Below are 20,637 nucleotides of genomic sequence, written 5' to 3'. Positions count from 1 at the left end.
CAAAATTATGTAAATAGTCCGTTCGTTTCGTAACCTTACAACAATCCAGGTTTGTGAAAATTTGACGGTGGAGTAACTAGGGTTATACATGTCTTTCATGTTCTAACAGGTACCTGGTTACCCGTTAAACGGTGCAACGGGTACCCGGGTGAAGTTTTCAGTGGTTTTTGAATGCCATACCACAAACCGGTCTCTCTAAACACCCCAAGACTCTCCAAGAACACCCCAATATTACATATATTGGCACCAAAGCTCTCAAAAACGTACTAAGAAGCGAAAACAAAGCAAAAACACATACAGACATTGTTACCACCAATGATTAATAGTATTGGTTGATGTCCCTATTTCCAATAACCTAAGGAAACTAACTCTTACGCATCATATCTCTTTAATTTTATAATATTATTAAACAATTTCCTTATTTAATGGCTTTGCACCATACTTCTCTCATTTATTTTGTTATCAACTGTTTATATACAAATTTTAATTTTAAATCGTGCATCAACATTTTTGACAGAGACGTTTAGAATACATGACCAAGGAGTGTTACAAGCTCCACGCGAGTGATTTCCCTTGATTTTATGTAGCCGTGGAGGAAAGTCGCTCTGTAATTCCTTTCGATTTTACATCAGTGTCAGGCTTGATATATCAGATGTAATTTATCTAAACTGTCTGATTATACAGGTCATTTAATGATTGGTATAGTCACATAGACAATTAATTATCAACAATAACTCACAAACCACCAAGTTGTTTAATTCTCAATAAGAATTACTCTGTCTCAATAGCAAATCCAGAGGACATGCCAAATATATTACCCAAATTACAGACTGATTAAAAAAAGAAAAACGATGAAACACACATAACTGGTTTATTTAGAAGTTATTAATGTTTCCGCAAGCATAACAATAGAATATACAAGGTAGATTTTCATCGTTTTAAATTTATTTAATATAGCAAGTTTTTAGCTGAAATCAGAAAGAATATATATGAGCTATCGAATTTACATTTATTTTTACCAAAATAACTTTCCAATGTTTCCATAAAGAAAATATAAAATTAACTTTTAGTAAATCAAGCCATTATCAACACTATCAAAAACAATGCATATTTATTGACTACTGAGTTCTCTAGCAAATCGTGCTTTCTTCGCATTATATTTACAAATCAAATTGCATAAAGAGTTATTGACAAGTAAAACGATAGTACAATGTATCAAAGAGTTATTGATGAGTAAAACGATGGTATAACGTATCAATGAGTTGTTGGAAACAGTATAAACGATCATCCGATATGTATTGATCCTGTCCTTCTGTACACAGATGCTTCTAATAGAACTTACAAGAGCTTTGAGGAACATATTGCTACAGAGCTAGATAGAAGTGTTGAGTCTGTGGAAGTAAAAGTGCTTGAGATGATTGAATTTGGAAGTGATGATGAGAAGAGTATAACCAAGCCAATAGAGCCTGTATTCCCCTCGGTTACACGCTATCTTTGCACGAGACATCTGAAAGATAATGTCAGGCACTTCCTTCAAAATAAAATATGGGTGGAAAACGGTGAACGTGATATAATAAAGACCCAAATATTTGATACTGGTGTCATCAGAGATACAAATACTACAATAGATTTTGAAAGTTGATCAGAACTTTTGGAAACAGTGATCAATGAACAGCATCCGACATTTGCACTATACTTTATAAATAACTTGAAACCAAGACTACATAAATATTTTTTCAAAAAGATAGCTGCAAAAATACTGAACGCGTGAATTTGACTAATGACAATGCATCCATCAATAACATTCTACAACTTTTCGTTTGACTGGAACCACAACACGTGCAAGATCTAACACACAAATTTTTCAGCGTGACACAGCACCATTTCATGGTTGATAGAAGCGCTCTTTACGACAGTGCGAATTTTCAGTTAATGAAAAAAAAACACATTTTTCTCATACATGACAGCGTCTGGAGGTGCAAATCCGAAAAGCAAACCAAGGAGATTTTCAGAAACGTCCTCAAGGACATTACACGCATATAGAAATCAAAGTACATGAAATCACTAAATGGAAAATACACCGTAATTAATAAAGCTATTATTATATACTACTAATTATTAAATATATATATTGTGTTTTGGAAAGTTAAATGATATTAAGAATTTACATGTATCTGTAATCGTAGTATTGATTTACTGTATAGAATATTTCGCTACCAACTTCATGCTCATTAATAATTAATTTAGAAATAATTTTGGAAACTACAGAACATGATACATTGGCATTTAAAGTCAAACATTTAATACTTCGCAATTACTTCAAACAATGTTGGAGTCAGCCTGAAATATTGAAATTAGTAAGATGTTTTTACTAATCGTTAATTGATTCAATATTTCATTATTTGCATTATGTTCTAAAAATAAAGAAATTCTATAACTGTATGAAGTTGGTAATCTTGAAGGGAAAAAATAATTATATATATATATATATATATACTATTATATCTAAAATGTATGAATATACAAGCAACATCTATGCTACTTGGTGTGTTCAATTCAGAAATAGATAAATAAATATTTAAGAGAGGAAGACTGACAGAATAAAAAAGGATAATAAATCATTACACTAACCTGTATCGCAAATGCGATGCTGTCATTTCCCGCATATATTACAAGACAAAATAAGCTAATGAGGCCTGACATGATTACGATATTGTACACAAAGATAAAACGCTATAGTAACAATTAACACATTTCAGTTCATATTGTACCAAGGGGGCCCCGAGTGGCCGAGTGGTCTAAAGTGCTCACCGTTACAGATCACTGCCATCTCACCTCTGTCTGCGTCAGTTCGAGTGTCGGATTCAGCTAATGTGGTTATGTGAGAAAGCTTGCCAGACGCTTCTCGTGGGTCGGTGGTTCTTTCGGGGGTTTTCCGGGTTCTTCCTGCACCATTAATACTGGCCGCCATGTATAGCCTATCTTGTGCTGAAAAATGGCATTAAGCCCTACAACAACAACAACATATTGTACCAAACTATATCCGATCGAAATGTCTGTATAAACTGTAATAAACTATAAATTAATCCATAATTTACACACATGTGTGGCTCTTTTTGCAAATTTTAAGCGTGTGGTGCGTTTAATTTTCAAACCTTTTTATTTTCATTCAAATTAGCGTGCATTGATTAACTTAATAAAAGTGACTTTAGTTATAATTAACTGTTTGCATCTTTTTTAAATTTATTGCAGACATCAATGAATAACCATGTGATTAGTGGAAATAACCATTAGCAATGTGCTAATTATTGTTTCTAAAACAAATCGGATTTTTTAAATGCAAACTTCTAGTGTACAGTAAATGTAATTTCTTTTCATTCAGATTAGCATGCATTCATTAACTTAATAAATGTGACTTTAATTTTAATTGACTGTTGACATCTTTTTCGGCGACTTAGAGATGTGTTGGTATCTTCTTTAATTGTAGACGTCTATGTGATGTGATTTTGATTTTTAACGAAGCTTTAACAATTTTTCAGTCATATCGCTACGATGTCTGCAATGTGGCAGTTTATAGTGATGTCTAGCACTGGGGCATCATGCCACAGACATGTAGCATGATGTCCCACCCAGCCACATTATCCTGACACCAGGCCGACCAGTCCTAACACTAACCTCTTAATGCTGAACGCCAAGCGAGGCAACTGTTAGTACCATTTTTTAAGTCTCTGGTATGACTCGGCCGGGGTTCGAACCCACGACCTCATGCATCCGAGGCAGATGCTCTAACCACTAGGCCACCGGAGCAGTTAGGGGAAGTCAATGAATAATGGCATGATTAGTGGAAATTAATATTAGTGCTAATTATTATTTTCAATATGCATGAACTGGAGGCGAATTATCCCTTGATTGGAGTGTAAGTGTCTTGGGGTCGAAATGTCATGGGAATTTTCTTCGGGTCGAAATGTCTTCTCTCATGTGGTATTGCTACTTATTTATAAATGTTGCTAAATATTCACTTTACTGCACCCGAACACTCTTCCTCGAAATGAGAGTTGTTTCCCTTGGCAAATCTTTGATTTTTGCTACTTTTTCTGTTAAATAAACAATCGCTAAATATTCACACTTTTTGTTTCTATGTTTGTTTGTGTTGTTGTTGAAATTTAAAGTAGGTAAATGATTGAGTCTTGATGTGTTTTTTGAGAGTCTTGGGGTGTCCTGGGGTGTATTGGGGTGTCTTGGGTGTTAGTGAGACCCTACCACAAACTAGTCAACTTACATTGAATCTGTAGCCTCTAATAGATACAGGAATCAAACGTTTTATCAATAAAGTACGGCGAAATCTCTGACAACATGAAATTACCTTATCGGTGATATAAAAAGTTATAAATGTACATACTGTTGGTATAGGCCCTAACTAACAAATTTAAAACAAGACCCATTTGAAAGGAAGTAAAATAAAACGAAAGTGCCACTCTTTCCCAGTCTAACATGACTAATTAAACATAAAATAACGTCTAAAGAACCAAACTAACCTGCAAAGTGTCTGATCGTTTGTTTTACGGTCTCAACTTTTTTAAATTCTGATATCTGATACGTTTAAAATATTTAACAACAAAGCATACACAAGAAGCTAACCATCGTCTCCATTTCGGTTTGTCTCGAAACGTATGGATCACGTGAAGATATTACTGTACAGGTCTATGTACGCGTCGTTTGATTTTTGACAAAAGTTACCAAATACAGTAGTAGTGAGCTTTCCGAACTTTTCAATGACCAGAGCCACAACCTCTCTTCTCAACTTAGACTTACAGCGTACTATGTTCAATAATGTAGAAATTTCCCTTCACGAGCCAACTATTAGTAAAGAAAACGATCTTCGTCTTGAGACACTGAGTTGTACATTTCATTTTCGTGCGTCACGTGGTGTGGCTTCAATAACTTTTTTCTTGTAAGATTGGACCACCTATTACCCATGTTCATCAGAAGATTAGTAGTGTCATAATATGGCTTTACGTTTTGGGGGGAAGGGTTTGAATTGGTATATTTTAATTTTTTATTTGTACACGAGGCGACCGCCGATTTTTTTTTTTTTTTTTTTGGGGGGGGGATCTAGTGGTGAGTTATTAAGTTTTACAGATGCAGGCTAAAACATGTTTAAAGACGAAATCGTCCCCTGTATGCCGCCCCTATGTTTATACTTCACGGCTTTCTATCCCAGTGTGTGTGCATGCATTCGCGTACGTTGTGTGGATAGTATATTTGGGTTTGTTTGTTTTCTTCTCCCCGTATGTGGATATTATATTTGGGGTTTGTACGTTGTGTGGATAGTATATGTGGGGTCTGTATGCGTTCGCGTACGTTTGTGTGGATAGTAGATATTTTTTTTTTTTTTTGTCCCCTTATGTGGATAGTATATGTGGGGTTTGTATGAAAATAGAAGAAACCCAAAGTCTCTTTTTAAGGACAACTCATATGCCTCGAAAACATTTGCTTTTTCGCCTAATTTGTTTAATCGGTTGTATTGTTGTTTGTGTGATGGATTGATGTTCATCAGTCTATGTCTATGTGTTATATATTAAGTCTATGTCTCTACCTAGGGTAGCGTGTATTCAGGTAAACTACTTGACATTTATGCATATTGACTTTTCTCAAAACGTACTTAGTTCTACAAATCCGAATGACATAACCCATGTCATGGAAAACCTAATACACACTAAAAATGTACTGTAATTTCGAATACATTTACAAGTTAAATCACATTCTCCATACTGCACTGACCAAATAAATACAGTATCAGAAGCAGAAAAGCAGAACTGAGTTGGATCAATAGAAAAACAAAATCCATCCATTCTAGACCAAATGAAAAAAGTTTCTTCAATGCACAATCATGCAAAATATTCCTCAAAATTTGACCAAATGTTGAGGGCTCGAGAATTTCAAAGGTCGCCGGGCGGTGTTATGTGCGCATTAATAGTATTACTGTGTATTGATGAATCTACGGTTGTGTTTTTATTTTGAAATACAGCATAAATTCAATTACTTTGCTCCTAAATAATGAATGGGGGCGTTATAACGACAATGGGACTTCCATGTTAAATAGTTAATTAGTTTTCTTTTTATTTTTGGTTAACACTATTCAGTTAACATAGAGGGCATCACACGGATCTTCTTTTCTTCCTCAAACTTCGTTAAAGCTCATTATCTCCCGTTCCTGATTTTACTTTTGTTTTTAAAAAATCTAAAAGCAATAAACAAACACCCAACGGTCCTTTTCAGAGCCACCCATCTCTCTCGAAAAGTGATTACTCAATACTTGCCAAAATCAAATAAAACTCAAATCCCTTTTTCTCATGTTGCACGTGTGTGAGTGCTTGAGTGTATGTCCTTATATTTTAAAAATCAACACCAAGTGACACTTGCGTTTTTCTTACTGGTATATTCTCTGGTACAAATTACAATACAATTTCACAACACATCACTTTAAAAAGTTCATTTTTTTCTCCTTCTTTTCCTTTCACTATCTCTCCTCTTTTTCAATTTCTTCACTGTCACAGGTTTTTCTTTCGAAAGACGGATAAATGCCCCTCTAGAAAATTTTAAACCATGGCCTACACGTACACGGTGAAATTTAAAGATTTCAAGTCAGACGTAGAGGGGTTTAGCACCGATTTGTGGGATTCTATGTTAACCAGACTGAAACGGCAATGTTTAGCCAACGAAGACGATTGCTTGACACTTTTCATTTATCACGACAGTCTGAAGTCACCTGTTTGGATCGAGTTTAGTAGGCCATCAGAACTGACACCTTCCAAAGCCATGAACAAGATTCAACATGTATAGCAATCCAAAGAGAAGTTTCACTTCACTGATGGAAAAGCGACATTGTACAAGGCCAACGTTTCTCTTCCCAAAGGGACCGGACAACGCAGAAACGTGTTATTGGTGGACAACCTTCGTAGTATCAAGCGTATAATAGTCCAAATTACAAATGAACAACCTTCAAGACATGATGTGTTTAACTTGTGACATCGTCGTAGGACTAACATATGTCGATAAGAACGACACGGCAGATTGGAAAAGTGCCGTCAAAATTATTCAACGATCGAACCGAACCAAGCAGCAAAGAGAAGCAAAACTCATGTTACGGCAAGCTGGCCTGTCCAAAGACATCACTTGTGGCATTCCTGAAATGCAAAAATTACAAAACGTCCTAGCTCCACATTACACCTTGAAAGTGCACCTTCAATAATTGCGCGAACCTCTGCTGTTTTGAGGCAAAGATTACAGAGACGGAAAATACATTCACATAAATCATCCCGATGAAGAATCGATGCTATTACTAGAATCACTATATTCCTAGGATACAAATATTAATTTCAAAAATGTGACTATGGATTTAACAATCGAGAACAACACAAGCATTGTGGATCGAATTGTGAGGGATGCTTGACATCTAAACCTTGACTTGACGAAGGAAATTAATACGTGCATTGTCCAGCTTGTCAGCGAACATTTGTCAGTCAAATATGTTACCAAACCACATCTGAAGACGCAAGGTTCACATCAGAAAAGTACTTGTCAACTCCTGAGATTGTGTTTTATTTGTGGACAAGTCATGCGTACCAATAGTACCAAGGCGCACGTATATTCAGGAAAGAAAAGATATCACATTTGTCACCAGATCGTGGAGTTGGAACACGAACGCTTTATTCAAAAATACCAACCCCAACAGGAGGATAAAGATGACACCAAGAAGAAAGGCAATTTCATCATTTTCGATTTAGAATGCATGCAATAGACCTGCATTCACATTCCTAATTTCTGCGTCACTCATCAAGCATGCGAAAAGTGCATAAAAAACGGATATTTTGTCATTGCCCCCTATAACAATATTGTTAGAGGACATGGAGGAAAAAAATTGGGAACCTAACACGCTGACCGATTTTGCCCAATGACTCTTAGATCCTATGGAAGAAACGTGGAGTCAAGAGGACATCGAACGTTTCGGAGATTGCCATCGATATGCCACGGTGAAGGCTCACACTTTCTAGAAATACTATGGACTGTTTCTTCTGAAATATTATACGGAACAAAACACCGAGTGTCCTAAAGTGACTTTGAACGGAGCCAAACACAATTTCATGCAAGTGGGAGATTCGATGAGTTACTTGGCCATGCCGTTGAGTCGAATGCCTTAAACATCTGGAATGGCAGATTTGGCCAAAAGCTTTTTACCAAACCTTTTTAATACCAAAATCAATCAACACGCCTTTCTACTCCATTTGCCTGAGGCTTACTGCTAAGACCCCGACAACATGCGTACCAAACAACTAGAAACTTTCCACGCTTGGTACCAAACTCACGCTTCGTACCCCTTCGACTTTCAGGCAGAAATGTTAACGTATTGTCGTTCCGACGTAGACATTTTAAGGCGATGCTGTGGAAAATTACGAGAATTGTTCATGGAGCACGGAGGGATCGATTCTTTGAAAAATGTCTACACCATTGTTAAAGCAAGTTACGTAGTGTACCGCAAACAATTCATGCCAGAGAAGTCCCTGGCTGTCATACGCCCTCAAACGACGAATTTTGTAAAACGTCAGTAGTGAATAGGGATACTATAGCGACAATGGGAATTAGCATTACAGACCCCCCCCCCCCCCCCCCGGGAACATATAGCGACAATGGAAATTTAACATGGAGAAAAATCGTGGGAACATATAGCGACAAGGGAAATTAACATGGAGAAAAATCGTGGGACTGTTTAGCGACAAGGGAAATTAACATGGAGAAAAATCGTGGGACTGTTTAGCGACAAGGGAAATTAACATGGAGAAAAAATCGTGGGACTGTTGAGCGTCAAGGGGAATTGAACATGGGAATAGGGGACTGTATAGCGTCAAAGGAATTTAAACAGGGTAGGACTGTATAGCGTCAAGGGAAATTGAACATGGGATTTTTTTTTTATTTAAATTTTTTTAAAAAAAGGGGTAGGCAATCGAAAGTCATTCTCTTTTCGAGAAATGTGGGTGGCCCTGAAAAGGGCCTTTGGTTTTCTTCTGCTTCTAATTTCTTCTTTTTCTCCACCAACTTCTTATTTTCTCTCCTACACTCTTTCTCTTCTTTTCTTTCTTTTTTTCTCCTCCTCTTCTTTCTTTTCCTCCTCTTCTTTCTTCCTCTTCTCATTTTCTTCTTTTTCAATTTTTTCATTCCATTCTCTTATCCTTATCCTTTCCTCTTCATCCTCCTTCTCCTCCTTTATTTCTTTCATCACACCACTTATCATGTCCTTTACTTTTCTTAAGTTATTAATCTCCATTTTTACTCGATGGGGACTATAAGAAAAGTGGTCTTCATTTAGTCTCACTAGCATTTGTTCCATCATGCCCAAATTGTCCAGGACGTCTTGTAATGTTTGCATTTTATCCAGGTGGTTTGAAGCCATCTTCTCTGTAGAATGGTTTGAACGACGAATACTGTTGGTTCTTATACGAAAAGCGCGGACGTGATGGAAAACATCCCCATAAGACATAAAATTGATATTACCTAGTTCATGACCAAACAACGCGCGTACGTGAAGGAAAACATCCCCCTACTTTTCTCATGTCATATAATATACTATCCACATACGTTAACCAGCAATAAACAAACCCCACATCTACTATTTACACACGCAAATCATTAAAACAAAATCCATAATCTGCTATCGACACAAGCTTACGTGAGCCGTTACAAAACCCAAACTATACTCTCCACATACGCTAAGAAACAATAAACAAACCCATAATCTACTATTCACACAAACGTACGTGAGCGCTTACAAACACAAACACACAAACACATACCCTCACACAAAAAGAGTCAGTGTTTATATTCACACTACTCTACCTACACACATTGGCAAATTGATGGTTATTTCTTTTCTAGAGTATTGGGTAGCCTTGAAAAGGGCTGTTTGTTTTTTTTTTTTGGAACTTCATGGACACCTGGTTAATGATGGCACCTTCCAGGCCTGGCGCCACATACACATCTTGTTCTCCAGTTGCTTTTTACTTTTTTTGGGGAGAGAGCAGAGGCGGGATAAATAGCTTCAGAATCCCAATTTTCTGTCTCTGGGATTCTGAAATTTCTTCTCTCCTTTTCCTCCTCTTCTTTGTATCTTCTCTCCGCCTCTTCTTTGTATCTTCTCTCATCCTCTTCTTTGTTTCTTCTCTCCTCCTCCTCTCTTATCCTTCCCTCTTCCACAATGGCTTCCGCGGCCAGTTCGTTCAACAGGCGCCTGGCATATTCCAGATGCACATGAAGTTCCAACAGTTTCGCTAGTCTGGTGTTCATTCTGGTGTTGATCAATCAACAAAGGTAGCTGGACTGACGAGTGACTTTTAATTTATACTAAAAGTGCGGACGTGAAGGAAAACATCCCCTAAAACATAAAATTGATCTTACCTAGATCATGACCAAACAACGCGCGGACCTAAAAGAAACACTCACTCACTTTTTTTATACTACCCATTCCTATTCTAATTTTTTTTTTCATTAATCACTTCAATATACTATTCACATACGCAAAGCAATCCAATCAAACCCCAAATCTACTCTCCCTACACCTCTAACAGCAAAAAAAAGACATGATCTTAATCTTCTATCCACACCAACGTACGTGAGCACTTACAAACACACAATCTTATACACAAACACATACCCTCACACCATAAAAAAAGAGTTAGTGTTTATATTCACACTACTCTACCTACACACATTGGCAAATAGATTGTTATTTATTTTCTAGAGTATTGGGGTAGCCCTGAAAAGGGCTGTTTTTTTTTTTTTTTTTTTTTTTTTTTTTTGTTTGCTATGACAATCTTTTAGTTTCTAAGAATGCGATGTCCTCTGAGGATAGACTTTCTGACGATAGGTCTGCTTCTTCGGAAAGAGAAGAAGAACTCTTTGGTGTCGATACGACAATCGACAAAGCCTCTGTCAGGTTCAGGTTGCTGCTGCTGTTGTTGTTGTTGTTGTTGTTGCTGTTGCTGCTGTCTCTGAAGTCTGTATTTCTCTGTCCATTCTTCTTTTTCCCTGTTCACTTCTTCTCTGAAGAGCTCTTCTATCAGGTCTTCAGTGACTTTTAACATTCTCACATTCTCTATCTCTTCAGCTTTCGGTATCAGACTGTGTCTCACCCTATGCAAATTCACGTAGGCTTCGTTTAGCTTAGCTAGTTTGGAGCACATCTTCGTAGGAAGATGAGTCGACAATGGATGGTTAGACTGGAAACTTCCCCGGTTCTTAAAGTCAAAGCGCGGACGTGAAGGAAAACATCCCTCCACGGTTTTCGAGCCGCAACGTTCAATGAGTGACATGAGAGGGATAGAGAGAAGTCAAAGAGCATCAATCAAACATTCTTATAGCCAAACAAACGACAAACAAACAAACACTTAACACTAACCAACAACTCTAACATTTTTTAACAATAATCCAACATTATAACATCAAACATTTTTTTCTAATCACAAACATTTTTTTCAATTCACAGTCTACTTTAAACAGGGCTGACAACGTTGGGAATGAAATTGTGATTTCCCCTTTTTCACACAAACTTACGTGATCGGTTACAAACACAAACACAAACACACAAACACATACACTCACACTATGAAAAAAGAGTCAGTGTTTATATTCACACTACTCTACCTACACACATTGGCAAATCGATTGTTATTTCTTTTCTAGAGTATTGGGGTAGCCCTGAAAAGGGCTGTTGGTTTTTAACTCCAGATACACCTATCTAATGCTGGCACCTTCCTGGCCTGGCGCCACACACACATCTTCTTCCCCAGTCTCTTTTCACTCTTTTTTGGGGAAGAGCAGAGGCGGGATATGTGGCTTCAGAATCCCAATTTTCTGTCTCTGTGATTCTGAAATTTCTTCTCTCCTTTTCCTCCTCTTCTTTTTTTCTTCTTTCCTCCTCCTCTCTCATCCTTCCCTCTTCGACAATGGCCTCCGCGGACAGTTCGTTCAACAGGCGTCTGGCATATTCCAGGTGCATCTGGAGTTCTAGAAGCTTTACAATTCTGGTATTCATTCTCTTCATCAATCAACAAGGGTAGCTAGACTGCCGAGCGAGTTTCAATTTATACTGAAAGCGCGGACGTGAAGGAAAACATCCCCCTAAAAACATAAAATTGATCTTACCTAGATCATAACCAAAAACAACAACGCGCGGACCTAAAAGAAACACTCACTCACTTTTTTATGCTACCCATCACTATTTTAAAATTTTTTATAAACCACTTCAATAGACTATCCACATACGCAAAGCAATTCAATCTAACCCCAAATTTACACCTCAAACACCCAAAAAAAGACATCATTTTAATCTACTATTCATACCAACTTACTTAAGCACTTACAAACACAAACACACAAACACATACCCTCACATTTTTTTTAAGAAAGAGTTAGTGTTTATTTTCACACTACTCTACCTACACACATTGGCAAATCGATCGTTATTTCTTTTCTAGAGTATTGGGTAGCCCTGAAAAGGGCTGTTTTTTTGCTTGCTATGGCATTCTTTTTTAGTTTCTAAGAATGCGATGTCCTCTGAGGATAGACTTTCTGGCAATAGGTCTGCTTCTTCGGAAAGAGAAGAAGAACTCTTTGGTGTCGATACGGCAATCGACAAAGCCTCTGTCAGCTTCAGGTTGCTGCTGCTGCTGTTGTTGTTGCTGCTGCTGCTGTCTCTGAAGTCTGTACTTCTCTGTCCATTCTTCTTTTTCCCTGTTCATTTCTTCTCTGAAGAGTACTTCTATCAGGTCTTCAGTGATTTTTAACATTCTCACATTCTCTATTTCTTCTGGCTTCGGTATCAGACTGTGTCTGACCCTATGCAAATTCACGTAGGCTTCGTTTAGCTTAGCTAGTTTGGAGCACATCTTCTTAGGAGGATGAGTCGACAATGGATGGTTAGACTGGAAACAACCCCGGTTCTTAAAGTCAAAGCGCGGACGTGAAGGAAAACATCCCCCACACGGTTTTCGAGCCGCAACGTTTAGTGAGTGTCATGAGAGGGATAGTAAGAAATGAAAGAGCATCAATCCAACATTCTTATAGCTAAACAAAAGACAAAGGCATTTTTTTTTCAAAACACAACATTTTTTATTCAAAAATCACTTAACACTAAACAACAACTCTAACATTTTTAACAATAATCCAACATTATAACATCAAACAATTTTTTCAAAACATCTAACATTTTTCTTCAAATACAATCTACTTTAAACAGGGCTGACAACGTTGTGAATGAAATTGTGATTTCCCCTTTTGGAAATCATTAGGCCATTGATGGACACTACGTTTCCTAGCTTGAGACAAAAGATAAGCATAATGGTCACAGAACCATTTATCTACTTTCACATCGTTTCTAGTAGAAGAACGAGGATCAAAATGAGTCACTAAATGTTCTAAGGAATAGCCCAGGCTGCGATGATGCAGAAAATACACACAATATTGTCCACACACCAAGGAATCTGTGCCTTGTAATTTCACATTATTGAATCGGGTGGTTTGAGCATTTCTTCTCATAAAGTCAATGATATCGTCTTCCAAAGGGGGCAATCCATACGAATCGAAATATTCCACACATCCTTCTTGAGGAAAGTAAACGGCTACCCAGTGGGTTCCTGGGAGATGACTGTCGTCCGTGTTGATCACATAAGCTAGATGGTCTTGAGGTGTGCGATGAGGGAGTTCATCTTTAGCACAGACGACATGATTCCAAGAAGCCGTATACGAACTGTGGTTCAAAAGGTAATAAAGTTCCCAGGTATCCATTTGTGTGTGGGTTTTTTTCTTCACAGGCAATAATAAGTCGTCAATTCCATCCTGACTTTTTGTTTGAAAATGTCTGACAAATAACCGTTTCTTCGTTTCGTCTCCTCACTCTGATTCAGGAGAGCCTCGATGCGATGGATCTCTTGAGTGGTTAATGGTGGACAAGAATGTTCACGCAAGTCTTTATACCACTGGTGCAACACGTCTTCCTCCGAGATGTGACTCCAAGCATCGATCAGATACTCGTCCAATTTTTCTTCTTGACTCAGCATCAGGCATTTATCGTGTTGAATTTGACTGGGATGATCGTTTTGACATCCATAGCAATTTTTCTTGATCAATTCCATCATTTTTTCGACCAAGTGTTTGGCAAAACAGGAGACTAAATGGGCTTCTTGTTCTGGCCATCTTGACTTCATCATGATCACTTCTTCTTTCTCCACGGTCTCCTCACATTCCATGTCCAAAGTTTCTCCACTAGGTAAAGAGGGATAACAGTCTTCCATGGCTTCTGATAGTCTAGAATGACTTCTCTCAAACTGTTGATTTCTATGCTATTATCGAATTCGGCATACAGGATGACGTTCACCGTTACATCAGGGTCTCGGTTTGCAAACTGAATTTCCACACGAATCTGGCCAGATTTTATAGGGTGGAAATGTCCCTCGTCGCTGCCTTGGTCTGGAGTGAAATCAAAAGCCCACAAAGCATAGCCTCCTTCGTAATCATCGTATGTAATGCCGTGACTGGTGTTGGTTCCTAACTGTCCGGTAGCTTCGTACAGGGACAAGTACGATCTCAAATAATTCTTCGCGGCACCAAAGTTAGGTTCGAAAGGTCGGGTACACAAGGTCTTGCCATCGCGACTGACTTCAATCTTGGACACATTGTAATGTTGAAATTTGAAACGATTTTCGTTGTAGTCTCCGTTGAAGGCTGCATTGCTTACGATGCCAAGGATTAAACGCTTGGGTAACTGTCCTTGGAACAGATGATCTTCGATCATGGATCGCTGTCCAGTGGGAATCGTGAAGGTTTTCACTTCCACGCGTCGTATTGGATACTTGGCGGTCGTTCTGCTCAACGTTTGACTGATGTCGTTTCCCACTTTAGGTAACACTTCTACGCGACACACGTAGAGCCTGGCTTCTTGAATGATGGTTTTGTAAGTGGCATCAGCAGCAGCCATCAAATGGAAAGCGGCACTGCTGCGATTCAGTCTCAAGCGGATATCCACCCCGTTCAGCAAATTCTTTTCTTGTAACCATATGTCCAAATGCAAACGATCCATCAGTTCTAAACTACGACTTAGTGCAATTTTCTTTCGTCGTTCTACAAATCCCGTTGGATTTGAAGCATCCCCAGCAAGTGTAATGCCGTTGAACTTAGTCGCTTGGTCAGGTTTCCATACCACGCAAGAATCCACATGAGTGTTCTTGGCTTCTTTTCCGTACGTCAAGAGATTTTCCAGGTACGCTCGGTAAGGGTAAGTATCCATGCTGCTGCTGACCAGTTTGTTATTCAAGTACAAGTCCACTTCGCTAAACAAGGAATGCATGAAATTATTGACGGGAGCTACTGCATCATCATTGTCTATCTTAGCGTTAGGTGGTTCGATCACTTTCACTTTCAAGTACAAGTAACTGCTATTCAGATCGATGTAATTTTCGGGCTGTCCTTTGATTTCAAACTCGATGGGAGCGGAATCGGTCAATGAGGAGACGGGATGAAATTCCACCCACTGGGATTCTTGCATCGTCATCATGGTGGGGGGCATGGCAAACAGATCCATTTCCGACTTGGAACAATCACATGACTCTCGGTGCATCATTTTCTTCTGTGTCTCAATAATCGAAAACGTCTAAGTCTCGAACGGTTCTTCTTTTCCTTGTCTTTCTCGCTTTAGAAGTGTGAAGTCTGGTGAAAGGGTGTTTTTTTCGTCGTCTCTTTCTGCCTTGTCCTTGCTGAATGCCTGACTCGGTAGCGTGCAGGGCAGTTATAGGTGTATCTCGTCGGCCCAAAAGGTCTTTGCCCGTTTGCAGCAAGACATTTTTGCCTGCCCTCATGAAGGCTTCTTTAGGGTTTTGTTTGTCGATGATGACATTTTGGAGAAATTCTTTGCCTTGCGTCAGTGCCGCATCTTTCACGGCGTGCAATCCGCGTGTCACCATCGGTTTCAACACTGGGGCCACCGAACGAAAAGCCGATTTTAACATATCTCCTAAACCGTGTCCTTGCTGTCGAGCAACCCCTCGGTACACTGGATACATGACTTACTTACGAGTCGTGAGAAAACCGTTTTCTAAAATGGAGTTTCACCGTGAGTTTTCCTTTGGTGAATGGAATATTTTGTCCCAGATCTCCTTTTATAGCAATGTTGATCGTGTCCAAATACGACTTGCTGACAGGCAAATAGTGAGGATGTACAAATTCGCGGTGGACGTGGTAAGTGTTTCCACCTTCCTCGTCAGCGTTCGTGGCAGAATCCACTTTGAAAGGAATGACGCGCAGTAACGGTACGGAGGTATGTCCCACCACGTTGTACTCCACCACATCGGAATACACGAACATCAAATTCAGTTCTTGATTCAGTTCTACTGGGGTACGAAATAACTTGCTAAAAGACTCGTTGTCGTAAACGATGGGTAATTCCTTTTTGTTGATTATGGTCATTCTCATGTTCATGTCTCCGCCCAACATGTCAAACAATTCAGGACAAAATAAGAAAGACAGGGTTTTACTCCCGTCAGGAAATTTCATCAGGAAGCGACGAGCTGTTTTGTGGTATTCCATGGTGACACTTTTTTTGACATCCTCCAAAGCTTTCAGAAACACGCCATTAAACCTGGTGGCTATGGTGCTGACCAAATGTTGACCACTAAAATAATAGCCTGGGGGAATGAACAAGTGATAGATAGTCGACTTTTGATTTTTTGTGCCAGGGGTTTTCTTGTCATATTTGACATTCTTATCCAAGTACTCTTGCACTTGCTCGTCATGAACTTCAACATCAAAAAAATTTTGATTGCGAAGGACATTGAGGACTTGGGTCGGGTGAATGATTTCCACCAAAGCCACTTCCCAATGGGCTTCGTGATCTAATGGGATGACCTGAGGTAATTTGGCCGTGTAACAGCACAACGTGTTGTTGGGAAACACCTCCATGGAACTGTCACTGGGTAAGGTTAAGTAAAACTGGTTTTGGTGACTCATAATTCCAGGCTTCTGTGGCTGTCCGAGGGGTTACTGGACATCAGAGGCGTGTCTCCGCCCAAAATGGGGTTCTGGTTGTGGTTGTTATTGTTGGAGTGGTGACTGGCACTGACACTGGACACTAGGTTCCCGTGGTTCCCGTTGGAAGAGAATTTCAGGGAGGGATTGGGAAGCAGGTAACCGATGCAACTGCTCAATAAAATGGTCCACAATTGTTTGTCTCCTTGTTGCAAACTCAAATTGGCAATGGCTGCCCCGATGACACAATACACCACGAAGATTTGGCAGAAAAAGACGATTTGCGTTTTAGGCACACGTTCTCCGCAACACACCCACAAGGGTTGTTTTTGTAAATCTTGCACAGAAGAACTAGGTGAAGGAGTGGTCGACGTAGCTGCGTCTGTGTGAAAGGGCATGATGGTCACTTCTTTTTATAGTCGATGACTTGCGAAGCGTCGATCCAAGAATCAAAACTGGGTGGATATCCTTTCCAACGTACTTTGACTTCTTTGACACGTCGTTTGCCCACTTTACGGGTTCTGCGTTCGAGAATGCTTTCGATGTCGTACACGTCGTCTTCTTTTTTGGTGACACGTTGTAACTCGGGCAAATAAAACGTTCCTTTGAGCACTTCTCCGTTCATGTCTTCCAATTTATAGACGGCAGGATGACGGCCATGCACTCGTCCAGTGACGCGAAACAATTCGGTCGTCCAGTTAGGTAAGTAACCTTTGTCAAAAGTGCGTTTGGTTTTGCCAATGCGCACCCAATCTCCTACGGTCAACTCTCCACTTTTCTTGGGGACAGCCCTCGTCGGGGACGTACCAAACAGACGCTCAAACACCAGCACTTCGTTGTCGGGAGTCACGTCTTGCGGGGCACGTCCGATGCTTCGATGGTAAGATTGGTTGTACGCTTGCACCAGGTGCGGTAAGATGTCGATGTACTTCAGAGTGTGGTGATGCGTAAAATATTTCCACATGCGTTCTTTCAAAGTGCATTGAAAAAGTTCCACGATGCTGGCTTTGCTTTCGGGATTTTCAGTGGTAAAAAAATGAATGTCACTTTTCTTTAATTCTTTTTGGAAAGCTTGGTTCAGAAATTCGGTGCCTTTGTCCGTTTGCCATCGAAGAGGGTCACGACCGCTTTGTTTCAACACTCGTCGCAGGGCTCGCACTAACTCGCTGCTCGATTTGGAAGTCAAGGGCACGACCCAGGCAAATTTGGAAAAGACGTCGATGACACAAAACAAATATTTGTAGCCACGATTGTAGCTGGCCAAATGAGAGACATTGGCTAAATCGGCTTGCCATTGATGATCGATACCTTCTACTCGGGTGCGACTTCTGGCAAACTTGCGTCGAATGGGTTTGTGTAAATTCTAGGTAGCTTGTTCTTGTAACCATCGTTGCACTTGAGGTAAACGGAGACTTTTCAGTCGAGTTTTGGCAGCACGATACAATTTTTGAACTCCTGCGTAACCTGCAGGATGAGAGGGATCGTAGTAAATGCTGGCTAAGACTTTTTCCATTTTTTTGTGTTTGTGTGTTAATAAGACACCCACTCTTGGAGGATGCTACTCTTTTTCTCTTGGGGTACTTTCTTGGATTGCAATGCTTTGCGTGTGCGACCGGCAATAGGTGTTGAAGAGGAGGATGTCTGAGCGGGGGATATCGGTTCTTGTTTCACTTCTGTCTTCACTTTCTTTTTCTCTTGTGATGAAGAAGGGGTGGCCATCATCTTTTTAATCCATCCAATTCTGGAGGTAGGTGGTGTTGTTAACTTGCGTACTTTTTCTGGTGGAGTTTGAAACCCTTCTTCTTCTTCTCCTTTTTCTGTTTTGGTCACTGGTAGTGGTGGTACTGGTACTGGTGATGGTGCTGGACTTTTCATCAAGGTCTTAAAATCTTTCAGAGTGGGTAGAGCTGTTTCGTCTAAAGCTTTTTGGTGAAAGAGTTGCAGTCGTTGCAAGAGTTGACCGTACTTTTGCGATTTTTCTGTTTCTGACAAATCTTGGCGATCCATCAAGGACTGCAATTCGTGTTGTAACTGGGACATCTCGCTCAAATTGGGATTGGGATGTAAATGCGGGGTGCGTTGTTCTTGCCACCGATGGTATTCCATCCATCGTTTGTAAGGCACTAAAGCTAGTTTTCGTCCTTCCAAGGGGTTGTCAGGGGTTGATTCTGAGATCTTGGGACTTCCGAGGGTCTTTTTATCTTGCTCCCACCAGTCCTCCCAACATGGTTCCCAAGACTCCTTTCAGCAAGGGACCTAACAAGAGGGGTAAAATGCCTCCACGTTGGACCAACATCTTCTTCTTTTGACGAATGGGAATTTTCTTTCGAACCATTTGGCGAAGAACGTGACGATGTTTGCTTAAGCATTGTTTCTGGTGTTTGGACAAAGGGATCGTGCCTTTCAAAACGTTCAAACAACATTCGCACACGGTATCGATGACCTCTTTGGAGGCCGATTGAATGAGTTTTTTTTCGTAGAGGTGGAGAAGCTTTGGACAGGACAGATAACATGTCCCCATGTTTGACTAAACGTGGTGGTAGTCCTTTCCTTTTCTTTCCTTGGGGTTTTCTGGAGGGTGACATCTTTGAGTCTTCAGGAGCACCAAAAAACACTGATACCCGACTTGGTCACAGGCCTTTTTTTATACTGGAAAGCGTCGCCACTGATTGTCTTTACGTCGTATCAGTTTGAGGACAGGCATGACACGTCGTGCAGGGGTACGTAACGGACTAAATCGAGCCAGTTCTTGCTTGGACAAATCCAGTAAACTTTGTAACATTCCCGATCTTTCTTGGACTTTGATTTTGGGAGAAGTTACTTTGTGAGCAGCGGTCACTGCCACTAAATTGAAGGGTCCTGCCACTGGGGAAGTTCTTTTTGGGGTCATCAACGGAGAAGTTCTTGGTGTGATCAACGTCTCCAAGTACTCTTCAGTTCTTGGTGTCATCAACGGAGAAGTGGATGAACGTGAGGCTGCCGGAGACGCAGTCACCGCCGTGGCAGGTCGTGGTTTGCGAGTGTAAGATTGCGTCCTGGCCGAAGAAGTGCCTCTCTTGCGACTAGTTTTCTTCTGTGGGCTTTTCTTTTTCTGGGGACTTTTTCTCTGTTTCTTTTTCTGGGGGCTTCTTTTCTTTTTCCGGGGTGGTGGTGTCTGGTAAGAGGAGGGTCCCGCCACTGGAGAAGTTCTCCTTGGGGACCTGGTCTTTTTCTTCTTGGGGCTTCGTTGGACTTTTTTCTTGGGTAGAAGTTTGGGGGCATTAGCATCCCATCTTAAGAGAGAGCGAATGATGACCCCTCCTAGAGTACCGCTCCCTCCAGGTTTCAAAATGATTTGTTTTTTGGTTTGAGTGTCGATGCGGGGATCGGCCAGTTGGACCAAAGCGACTTTGTTTCGATCGAAAAAGCGTTTGGTTTGATGAGGAATCTGAATGATTCCTTGGAGTATTTGACGTGCCGTCACCGTGAACCATCGTAAGACTTCTTTGAGACTAGCTTCTAAGACACGAGCTCGTATCTGTGGATTTTTTTCTCGACTGATGCCATACAAGGCACGAATCAATTTGACGG

The 20,637-nt window shown here is 40.1% G+C and overlaps 1 protein-coding gene across 1 annotated transcript in view; it reads right to left on the bottom strand.

Moving 5' to 3' along the window:
* Nucleotides 1-4,663, bottom strand: part of LOC149776603 (uncharacterized) — a 60,826-nt gene extending 56,163 nt beyond the window's left edge. The window contains exon 1 of the mRNA XM_089941094.1: nt 4,536-4,663. The gene's annotated coding sequence lies outside the window, so the exon portion shown is untranslated. The remainder of the gene's footprint in view (nt 1-4,535) is intronic.
* Between the last annotated feature and the right edge of the window lie 15,974 nt (nt 4,664-20,637).

The sequence above is a fragment of the Sinohyriopsis cumingii genome, chromosome 18 (assembly GCF_028554795.1).
Source record: "Sinohyriopsis cumingii isolate HCF-2022 chromosome 18, ASM2855479v2, whole genome shotgun sequence".
Lineage (NCBI taxonomy): Eukaryota > Metazoa > Mollusca > Bivalvia > Unionida > Unionidae > Sinohyriopsis > Sinohyriopsis cumingii.
This window is presented reverse-complemented; position numbering and strand designations above follow the sequence as displayed.